Source organism: Eleutherodactylus coqui, chromosome 3 (assembly GCF_035609145.1).
Source record: "Eleutherodactylus coqui strain aEleCoq1 chromosome 3, aEleCoq1.hap1, whole genome shotgun sequence".
In the NCBI taxonomy this organism is placed as follows: Eukaryota; Metazoa; Chordata; class Amphibia; order Anura; family Eleutherodactylidae; genus Eleutherodactylus; species Eleutherodactylus coqui.
In genome coordinates this window covers 221,656,931-221,668,774 of record NC_089839.1, presented here as the reverse complement: position 1 = coordinate 221,668,774, position 11,844 = coordinate 221,656,931, and the positions used below count along the sequence as shown (strand labels likewise).

The window sequence follows — 11,844 nt, the reverse complement described above, 5'->3', positions numbered from 1 at the left end:
ACTACCTCCTATGTACAAGAATATAACTACTATAATACTGCTCCCTATGTACAAGAATATAACTACTATAATACTGCTCCCTATGTACAAGAATATAACTACTATAATACTGTCCCCTATGTACAAGAGCATACCTACTATAATATTGCTCCCGATGTACAAAAATATAACTTCTTTAATACTGCCTCCTATGTAAAAGAATATAACTACTATAATACTGCCTCCTACGTAAAAGAATATAACTACTATAATACTGCCCCTATGTACAACAATATAACTACTATAATACTGCCCCCTATGTAGAAGAATATAACTACTGTAGTACTGCCTGCTATATACAAGAATATAACTACTATTCTACTGCCCCCTATGTACAAGAATATAACTACTATAATACTGCCCCCTATGTACAAAAATATAGCTTCTATAAAACTGCCCACTATGTACAAGAATATAACTACTATAATACTGTCCCCTATGTACAAGAGTAAACCTAGTATAATACTGCTCCCTATGTACAAGAATAAAACTACTATAATACTGCCCCCTATGTACAACAATATAACTACTACAATACTGGTCTCTATGTACAAGAATATAACTCCTATAATACTGCTCCTATGTACAGGAATATAACTACTATAACCGCCTCTTATGAACAAGAATATAACTACTATAATACTGCCTCCTATATACAAGAATATAACTACTATAATACTGCTCCCTATGTACAATAATATAACTACTATAATACTGCCTCATATGTACAGGAATATAACTACTATAATACTGCTCTCTATGTACAAGAATATAACTACTATAATACTGTCCCCGATGTACAAGAATACAACTACTATAATACTGCCCCCTATGTACAAGAATATAACTACTATAATACTGCCTCCTATGTACAAGAATATAACTACTATAATACTGCTTCCTATGTACAAGAATATAACTACTACGGTATAATACTGCCCCCTATGTACAAGAATATAACTACTATAATACTGCCCCCTATGTACAAGAATATAACTACTATAATACTGCTCCTATGTACAAGAATATAACTACTATAATACTTTCCCCTATGTACAAGAATATAACTACTATAATACTTTCCCCTATGTACAAGAATATAACTACTATAATACTGCCCCCTATGTACAAGAATATAACTACTATAATACTGCCCCCTATGTACAAGAATATAACTACTATAATACTGCCCTCTATGTACAAGAATATAACTACTATAATACTGCCTCCTATGCACAAGAATGTAACTGCTATAATACTGCCCCTGTATGTACATGAATATAATTAATATAATACTACCTCCTATGTACAAGAATATAACTACTATAATACTGCTCCCTATGTACAAGAATATAACTACTATAATACTGCTCCCTATGTACAAGAATATAACTACTATAATACTGTCCCCTATGTACAAGAGCATACCTACTATAATATTGCTCCCGATGTACAAAAATATAACTTCTTTAATACTGCCTCCTATGTAAAAGAATATAACTACTATAATACTGCCTCCTACGTAAAAGAATATAACTACTATAATACTGCCCCTATGTACAACAATATAACTACTATAATACTGCCCCCTATGTAGAAGAATATAACTACTGTAGTACTGCCTGCTATATACAAGAATATAACTACTATTCTACTGCCCCCTATGTACAAGAATATAACTACTATAATACTGCCCCCTATGTACAAAAATATAGCTTCTATAAAACTGCCCACTATGTACAAGAATATAACTACTATAATACTGTCCCCTATGTACAAGAGTAAACCTAGTATAATACTGCTCCCTATGTACAAGAATAAAACTACTATAATACTGCCCCCTATGTACAACAATATAACTACTACAATACTGGTCTCTATGTACAAGAATATAACTCCTATAATGCTGCTCCTATGTACAGGAATATAACTACTAAACACCGCCTCTTATGAACAAGAATATAACTACTATAATACTGCCTCCTATATACAAGAATATAACTACTATAATACTGCTCCCTATGTACAATAATATAACTACTATAATACTGCCTCATATGTACAGGAATATAACTACTATAATACTGCTCTCTATGTACAAGAATATAACTACTATAATACTGTCCCCGATGTACAAGAATACAACTACTATAATACTGCCCCCTATGTACAAGAATATAACTACTATAATACTGCCTCCTATGTACAAGAATATAACTACTATAATACTGCTTCCTATGTACAAGAATATAACTACTACGGTATAATACTGCCCCCTATGTACAAGAATATAACTACTATAATACTGCCCCCTATGTACAAGAATATAACTACTATAATACTGCTCCTATGTACAAGAATATAACTACTATAATACTTTCCCCTATGTACAAGAATATAACTACTATAATACTTTCCCCTATGTACAAGAATATAACTACTATAATACTGCCCCCTATGTACAAGAATATAACTACTATAATACTGCCCCCTATGTACAAGAATATAACTACTATAATACTGCCCTCTATGTACAAGAATATAACTACTATAATACTGCCTCCTATGCACAAGAATGTAACTGCTATAATACTGCCCCTGTATGTACATGAATATAATTAATATAATACTACCTCCTATGTACAAGAATATAACTACTATAATACTGCTCCCTATGTACAAGAATATAACTACTATAATACTGTCCCCTATGTACAAGAGCATACCTACTATAATATTGCTCCCGATGTACAAAAATATAACTTCTTTAATACTGCCTCCTATGTAAAAGAATATAACTACTATAATACTGCCTCCTACGTAAAAGAATATAACTACTATAATACTGCCCCTATGTACAAGAATATAACTACTATAATACTGCCCCCTATGTACAAGAATATAACTACTATAATACTGCCCCCTATGTACAAGAATATAACTACTATAATACTGCCTCCTATGTACAAGAATATAACTACTATAATACTGCCTCTTATATACAAGAATATAACTACTATAATTCTGCCCCCTATGTTCAGAGCTATAACATTGCTCCATGGCAGTAATTCTAATGGTGTCTGTACACTATGGTATTACCGTACCGTGTATAATAGTAAAGTGTCACTTTCAGATACTGCAGATAGTGATGGTACACATACACAGATTTACATTATACAGTACATATAGGGGACAGTTATATTTAGCATTACTCGTGGAGTCATATACTGTAATACAGAGGCTGTGCTTCTCATGCTCAGTGCACGGACCTGGCAGGGAGCAGTAGTTGTGACAGATGGGAATGTTTCACAATCTGTTATTTGTTAGTTGGGTAATGATCACCTCTCAGTAATACTGCTACTCAAACCAAATAGACAGAAGATCAGCGGAGAAGCAAGAACCAGGAGGAGAGCAGGGACATCTGATGATATCAAAGAGGTGAGATATGGAGGGAGCCACATGGGAAACACTGGAGGATAACAGAGGAGAACACATCCATGATAGATCAGAAACCCCACTAATAACACAGTAACAGCTCTCTGAGAACAAACAATGTAGTAGATGTGACCTGCAGTCCTATGTAACACTACAGATAACACAGTGATAACTCTCTGAGTACAGATAATGTAGTGGATGTGACCTGTAGTCCTATGTAACACCACGGACAACAGAGGGAGAGAATAATGCAGTCTTCAGACACTTACCATTCAGTCTTTCACATTCCTATGAGAAACACTGAATGATCAGTGTAGAAACGAGAAGTGCCCGAGCCGGAGCTGTTTTTTATGCCGACAGAAACTGAACGATAATTAGTTGTTTGTCTACATTTAATCTAAACGATTTGTTTAATTTTGCTCATTTGAATGATTTTCTGAACGATAATCATTCCGTCTAAACTTGGCTTAACAGCTGATGATTTGTTCCAGTTGTATGCAGTCTAGACAATCCTGTGTGATATAAACATCCCGGACTCCACACTGATACACGTTACCTGCACTGATACATTGTAACATCCCGGACTCCACACTGATACATGTTACCTGCACTGATACATTGTAACATCCCGGACCCCACACGGATACATGTTACCTGCACTGATACATTGTAACATCCCGGACTCCACACTGATACATGTTACCTGCACTGATACATTATAACATCCCGGACTCCACACTGATACATGTTACATGCACTGATACATTGTAACATCCCGGACTCCACACTGATACATTGTAACATCCCAGACTCCACACTGATACATGTTACCTGCACTGATACATTGTAACATCCCGGACTCCACACTGATACATGTTACCTGCACTGATACATTGTAACATCCTGGACTCCACACTGATACATGTTACCTGCACTGATACATTGTAACATCCCGGACTCCACACTGATACATGTTACCTGCACTGATACATTGTAACATCCCGGACTCCACACTGATACATGTTACCTGCACTGATACATTGTAACATCCTGGACTCCACACTGATACATGTTACCTGCACTGATACACTGTAACATCCCGGACTCCACACTGATACATGTTTCCTGCACTGATATATTGTAACATCCCGGACTCCACACTGATACATGTTACCTGCACTGATACATTGTAACATCCCGGACTCCGCACTGATACATGTTTCCTGCACTGATATATTGTAACATCCCGGACTCCACACTGATACATGTTACCTGCACTGATACATTGTAACATCCCGGACTCCACACTGATACATGTTACCTGCACTGATACATTGTAACATCCCGGACTCCACACTGATACATGTTACCTGTACAGATAAATTGTAACATCCTGGACTCCACACTGATACATGTTACCTGCACTGATACATTGTAACATCCCGGACTCCACACTGATACATGTTACCTGTACAGATAAATTGTAACATCCTGGACTCCACACTGATACATGTTACCTGCACTGATACATTGTAACATCCCAGACTCCACACTGATACATGTTACCTGCACTGATACATTGTAACATCCCGGACTCCACACGGATACATGTTACCTGTACAGATAAATTGTAACATCCTGGACTCCACACTGATACATGTTACCTGCACTGATACATTGTAACATCCTGGACTCCACACTGATACATGTTACCTGCACTGATACATTGTAACATTCCAGACTCCACACTGATACATGTTACCTGCACTGATACATTGTAACATCCCGGACTCCACACTGATACATGTTACCTGCACTGATACATTGTAACATCCCGGACTCCACACTGATACATGTTACCTGCTCTGATACATTGTAACATCCCAGACTCCACACTGATACATGTTACCTGCACTGATACATAGTAACATCCTGGACTCCACACTGATACATGTTACCTGCACTGATACATTGTAACATCCCAGACTCCACACTGATACATGTTACCTGCACTGATACATAGTAACATCCTGGACTCCACACTGATACATGTTACCTGCACTGATACATTGTAACATCCCGGACTCCACACTGATACATGTTACCTGCACTGATACATTGTAACATCCTGGACTCCACACTGATACACGTTACCTGCACTCATACATTGTAACATCCCGGACTCCACACTGATACATGTTACCTGTACAGATAAATTGTAACATCCCGGACTCCACACTGATACATGTTACCTGCACTGATACATTGTAACATCCCGGACTCCACACTGATACATGTTACCTGCACTGATACATTGTAACATCCTGGACTTCACACTGATACATGTTACCTGCACTGATACATTGTAACATCCCGGACTCCACACTGATTTATGTTATCTGCACTGATACATTGTAACATCCCAGACTCCACACGGATACATGTTACCTGCACTGATACATTGCAACATCCTAGACTCCACACTGATACATGTTACCTGCACTGATACATTGTAACATCCCGGACTCCACACTGATACGTGTTACCTGCACTGATACATTGCAACATCCTGGACTCCAGACTAATACATGTTACCTGCACTGATACATTGTAACATCCCGGACTCCACACTGATACATGTTACCTGCACTGATACATTGTAACATCCCGGACTCCACACTGATACATGTTACCTGCACTGATACATTGTAACATCCCGGACTCCACACTGATACATGTTACCTGCACTGATACATTGTAACATCCCGGACTCCACACTGATACATGTTATCTGCACTGATACATTGTAACATCCCGGACTCCACACTGATACATGTTATCTGCACTGATACATTGTAACATCCTGGACTCCACACTGATACATATTACCGGAACTGATACATTGTAACATCCAGGACTCCAGACTGATATATGTTACCTGCACTGATACATTGTAACATCCCGGACTCCACACTGATACATTGTAACATCCCGGACTCCACACTGATACATTGTAACAAACTAACAGGAGAAAACAGAGATTTGAGCTGCTTATGTGTTTACCTCTACAGTGGATACAATTGTAACAACCCTTCAACTGTGAGAAATATGATCCCAAAACTGAACAGCTGTTCTGTTTTGGGGTGTAAACAAGAAAATTCTCATTCAATTACAGTAAGCAGAGATTTTGTAAATGATGGATAATGAAGCACAATGGAGCGTATGTATTTTATGGTTTAGTATAGAACACGGGTGGCAAAAAATCACAAATTTTACGCAAAAGCCAAATTTGGAATTTTTTGACGTGATCCGCTGGCCCACAATAACATGGCACCTAGGGGCGGAGCCACACACAGCCAATCAGATTTACTAGAATCATAGAACGGTAGAGTTGGAAGGGAACTCCAGGGTCATCTGGTCCAACCCCCTGCTCAATGCAGGATTCACTAAATCATCCCAGACAGATATTTGTCCAGCCTTTGTTTGAACACTTCCATTGAAGAACTCACCACCTCCTGTGGTAACCTGTTCCACTCATTGATCACCCTCACTGTCTAATATCTAATCTGTGTCTCCCCCCTTTCAGTTTCATCCCATTGCTTCTAGTCTTTCCTTGTACAAATGAGAATAGGGCTGATCCCTCTGCAGTGTGAAAACCCTTCATATATTTGTAGACCGCTATTAAGTCTCCTCTCAGCTTTCTTTTTTGCAAGCTAAACATTCCCAGATCCTTTAACCATTCCTCATAGGAGATGATTTGCAGATAGCTCACCATCCTGGTAACTCTTCTCTGAACTTGCTCTAGTTTGTCTATGTCTTTTTTAAAGTGGGGTGCCCAGAACTGGACACAGTATTCCAGATTAGGTCTGACTAAGGAAGAGTAGGTACTGTTTTATCTTGTCCACACCGGAATTGGTGGGTGTCGTCAAGTGTTAGGCTGCTTGGCAGCCCGGTGACGCCCCCAATTCGTGATTGGGTGAACTCACCCCTCTGACGCTGATTGTCTGCAGTCACCCTTCCACCACTGTGTCTTCTGCTGGGCTGCTAAAAGTTGTCCCCGGTGGCTGCTGTGAGTGAGGCTGCCGGTGTTAGTTGGTGTTGGGTCCTCCTCTCTTCCCTCATGGCTCCAGTGGTGTTCAGCCTCCCTGGGCTCCTGGCTCTCATCTTTGACGCCGGCGCCTTTGCTCTCTCAGGTCCTGCCACTCACCCTCTGCATTGTGACTCTGCACAGCTGGAGCTGCTCCTCCAGCGCTGCTGAAAGGGGGGCCACTGTCTGCATGGCAGGACGGAGGGCCGTGGCCCCGGTACCAGGTTGGCAGCGGCGGTGGGGGGGGAGAGGGGATTAGAGGCTGCAGGGGAGATGACGTGAGGTGGGTGGCAAGGTGCTAGCAGCGTGGGGACAGAGTTTTGCCTGGGATGGAGAGTTATTCTTAGTTTCAGTGTTAGGCTTATATATTAGCTGTAAATGTTTCCAGCTAAAAATGTAATCCTAACACTTAAACTAACCCTAACCCTCCATCCCAGGCAAAACTCTGTCCCCACGCTGCTAGCACATTGCAGCAGCCACCCAATCAGAAATGTGTGGGTGTACACTGGGCGGATACAGCCCATCACCACGTCTCCACCCACACTTGGCGTGGAGACATAATACAATCATACCAGAAGAGTAGAGGGGGATAATTATTTCACGTGATCTAGACTTTATGCTTCTTTTAATACATCTCTGAATTGTGTTTGCCTTTTTGGCTGCTGCATCACATTGTTGACTCATGTTCAGTCTATGATCTATTAGTCTACCCAAGTCTTTTTCACATGTGCTGCTGTTTAGCTCAATTCCTCCCATTTTGTATGTATTTTCTTTATTTTTCTTGCCCAGATGTAGGACTTTGCATTTCTCCTTGTTATAATTTATGTAAGTTATATCTCAGACCTCCACTGGCTTGCAGCTGGCATACATCTTGGTGTGGTGCACTGCAGGTCATGTAGCCATGGTCACTATTTTAAGCTGCTCTTGGTTTTAGAGGAAATGCTCTCTAACCATATTTTCTGTGAGGTTTCTGGTGCCTCGCTCTTCACCTTCCTCTGTTCTGCAGTGTCTTGTGGTTGTGGGGTGTTGAGATATTTGCATCCTGCGGCTGTGAAATGGCTCTATCCTGTGCACTGTGGGGATTGGGCTTGTCACCTGCACCCCTGATTTCCGGGACAGCCCCGACATCTAGCCCTTCACCATCTGCATTCCTGTATATGTCCCCATATGCATCTGAAGTCAAAAAGTAGCTGGAGATATCAGACCCATACGTAAATGCCAGCTCCCATTACAGCGCCCCTAGTGGTGTTCATCCACAGATCCTGAACATTGCATAGGTCTGCATAGATATACAGCTGCCATTATGACTTCTCATTCTCTCTTTGCTTTGCCTGTGTGTCCGTCTTCACTGTAGTTGTGGAATGCTATTTATGCATCATAGAGCTCAGAATGAACAGAGTTATAGGTCCTCCCGAATGCTGTCTCCAGAGGTTGTATCAGTACTGAAGAGTTATAAGAGAAGCTGCAGGTATCACTCATATATATTATGTCTCTGGAGGTTATATCAGTACTGGAGAGTTATAAGAGGAGCAGCTGATATCAGTCACATATATCATGTCTCTGGAGGTTGTATCAACACTGGAGCGTTATAAGAGGAGCGGCTGATATCAGTCATATATATCATGTCTTTTGCAGTAACAACTCAGGCAGATATACAAATGATGAGAGTTGTGGTGATTAGATGAACGGTCTTGTCACCTGAGGCCCTAAAAGTAGTTCCACCCTTGGCCTATAAATATGCTCTCAGAGGCTCTCTGTATTTAGTGGACCTCCTTTTCAGATTGTGTCGAGTGCATTGGCGGTGGAATGCATCTCTTCTCCGGCAGGAAGAGTCACTTAGCAAGAAAGGAGCAGTTTATAGTAGAAAAGGCTTGAAGAGAGCCTGAACCATTGTCAGAGGTGGAGTGCCCATCGAATAGTCCTTAGCTCATTTGCAAATGGAATGGGAAGAACTTATTGGCTGATATGTTCACATAGAAGACACTTTGGTAAAAGATAAAGGCTCTTTGTGACAGAGCGTACATACTGAGTTTCCACAAAAATAACCCCTATCCCAAAAATAAGCCCTAGTTGACTTTTTCAAGATTTTCAGGGAGGCTTGAAATATAGGCCCTACCCTGAAAATAAGCCCTATCCACATAACATTTAAAAAAAAGGAATACATTAATAGCTCGGGCGCGGTTCCTGCAGTCCTTGGCTGCTCATACAACATTACTTCCTGGTTAATGGATTCATAAATTCTGCCTCCAGGAAGCAATGGTTGTGATTGGTTCTTTGACCGCTGCTCAGCCAATTAATGCAGCTTCGATGAGCCAATGCGATAGCTGGGATTGGTTCATCAAGTGCCGCATTGATTGGCTGAGCAGCGGTTGAAGAACAAATCAACAGTTATCACGCTGTGGATGCGGGATTTATGAATTGGCTGAGCTGTGGCCAGCCAATTCATAAATCTCACCTACAATGCGATGGCTGTGGTTGGTTCATCGAGGGCTGCATTGATTGGCTAAGCAGCCATCGCGCCGGAAATAACAGGACATTGGTGACCAAAAACAGTGACCGATTTTATACGGTGCGTGAAAAGATAGGTCTTGTCTTATCTTTTGATGAGATACGCTGTAGGATCCCATAGGCTTCTATGGGAGCTGAAAAAAAGGGAGGGGGATGGAGTTCACCTGCGTCCAGCGCTGCGAAAAGATCACAGCTGGTTCTATTTAATCAATTGAAGCCATTCCGAGGATTTATGCTGACTGAGAGATCTCTGAGCTGCAGCGTATATTTTTGCTGATACACCGCAGACGCCCATGTGAATGAACGAGAAAACGTTCCACTGCAGAACAGAGGAAGGTGAAGGAGAAGCTTCACGGAAAACATGGTTAGAGAGCATTTCCTCTAAAGCCGAGAGCAAAAGTAAAAATGTATTCTAAGATCTTCAGCAAAAATTATGTAATAAAAAAAAAGCCGTAAACAAGTCCCCATACAAATTAGCGTTTTCTCGTTCATTCACATGGTCGGCTGCAGCTTATCGGCACAAATTTCACAGCCGGCCATGTGAATCAACGAGAAAACCCTAATTTGTGTAAGGACTAGAGATGAGCGAACGTACTCGGATAAGCACTACTCGTCCGAGTAATGTGCCTTATCCGAGTATCGCTGTACTCGTCTTGAAAGATTCGGGGAGCGCCGCGGAGCGGGGAGCTGCAGGGGAGAGCGGGGAGGAACGGAGGTAAGATCTTTCTCTCCTTCTCTCCCGCCCGCTCTCCCCTGCTCCCCGCCGCAACTCACCTGTCAGCAGCGGCGCTCCCCGAATCTTTCAAAACGAGTACAGCGATACTCGGATAAGGCACATTACTCGGATGAGTAGTGCTTATCCGAGTACGTTCGCTCATCTCTAGTAAGGACTTTTTCACGTTTTTGTTAATCACATAATTATTACCGTGATGCCACAAGCATAAAAACACATACGATCATGTGAATAAGGCCTTAATGAAATTCAGGAACCAGTGGCTTCCATCGGGAGCCTGTCTCTGTGGGACAAAACCTACTTGACCTGCAGAAATCAACGTTGGTAGAAGATCTTAGAATACATTTTTACATCAGTATTCAATTGGAAAATAGGAGGGAAATTAGCTGGGGAAGTAGCTTTTTGCCAGCTTGGCTAAAGTGACAATAAGAGCCTCAAACATTTCTGAGGGACAGGAAGCCTTAAGGCCCATTTCGACACAATGATTATCGCTCAAAATTCGCTCAAAAGCAATCTTTTGAGTGATAATCGTTGTGTGTATTCACACAGAAGGATGATTGCTCAAAATTCGCTGAAATGACTGTTTGAGTGACAGTTTTGAGTGTTCACTTTGCATAAGCTCTTAAGTAGCTAATTAGCTACTTAAGAGCTTATTAGTGTGTAAATGAAGGCTCCCACTGTATGCAGAAGACAGTGGGAGCGCTGTCTTCTGTATACAGCTGCTGTACCCAGCTGATCGCTCCAAGCAGGGTATGCAGAGGACAGCGCTCCAGCTGTCTTCTGTATACAGCTGCTGTGTTCTCGGAACACTCAGCTGGTAGCTAGCTGAATGCTGCAAGCAGGGTATGCAGAAGACAGCTGGAGCGCTGTCTCTATATACAGCTGCTGTGTTCTCGCAGTGCTCAGCTGGTATCCAGCTGAGCGCTCTGAGCGGGGTATGCAGAAGACAGCTGGAGCGCTTGTCTTCTGCATACTTCTGTTGTGTTCTTGGATACCAGCTGGAACGATACTATCAGCGCTATCCTGCTGAGAACTAAGCACG

The 11,844-nt window shown here is 41.4% G+C and overlaps 1 protein-coding gene across 2 annotated transcripts in view; it reads left to right on the top strand.

Annotated features, from left to right (window-relative positions):
* Window positions 1-3,380: 3,380 nt before the first annotated feature.
* IL5RA (interleukin 5 receptor subunit alpha) overlaps window positions 3,381-11,844 on the top strand; it is a 104,851-nt gene continuing 96,387 nt past the window's right edge. Inside the window, exon 1 of one of the 2 annotated variants that reach the window (XM_066596951.1) lies at window positions 3,381-3,477. The gene's annotated coding sequence lies outside the window, so the exon portion shown is untranslated. The remainder of the gene's footprint in view (window positions 3,478-11,844) is intronic. The other variant, XM_066596952.1, reaches the window with a different exon arrangement.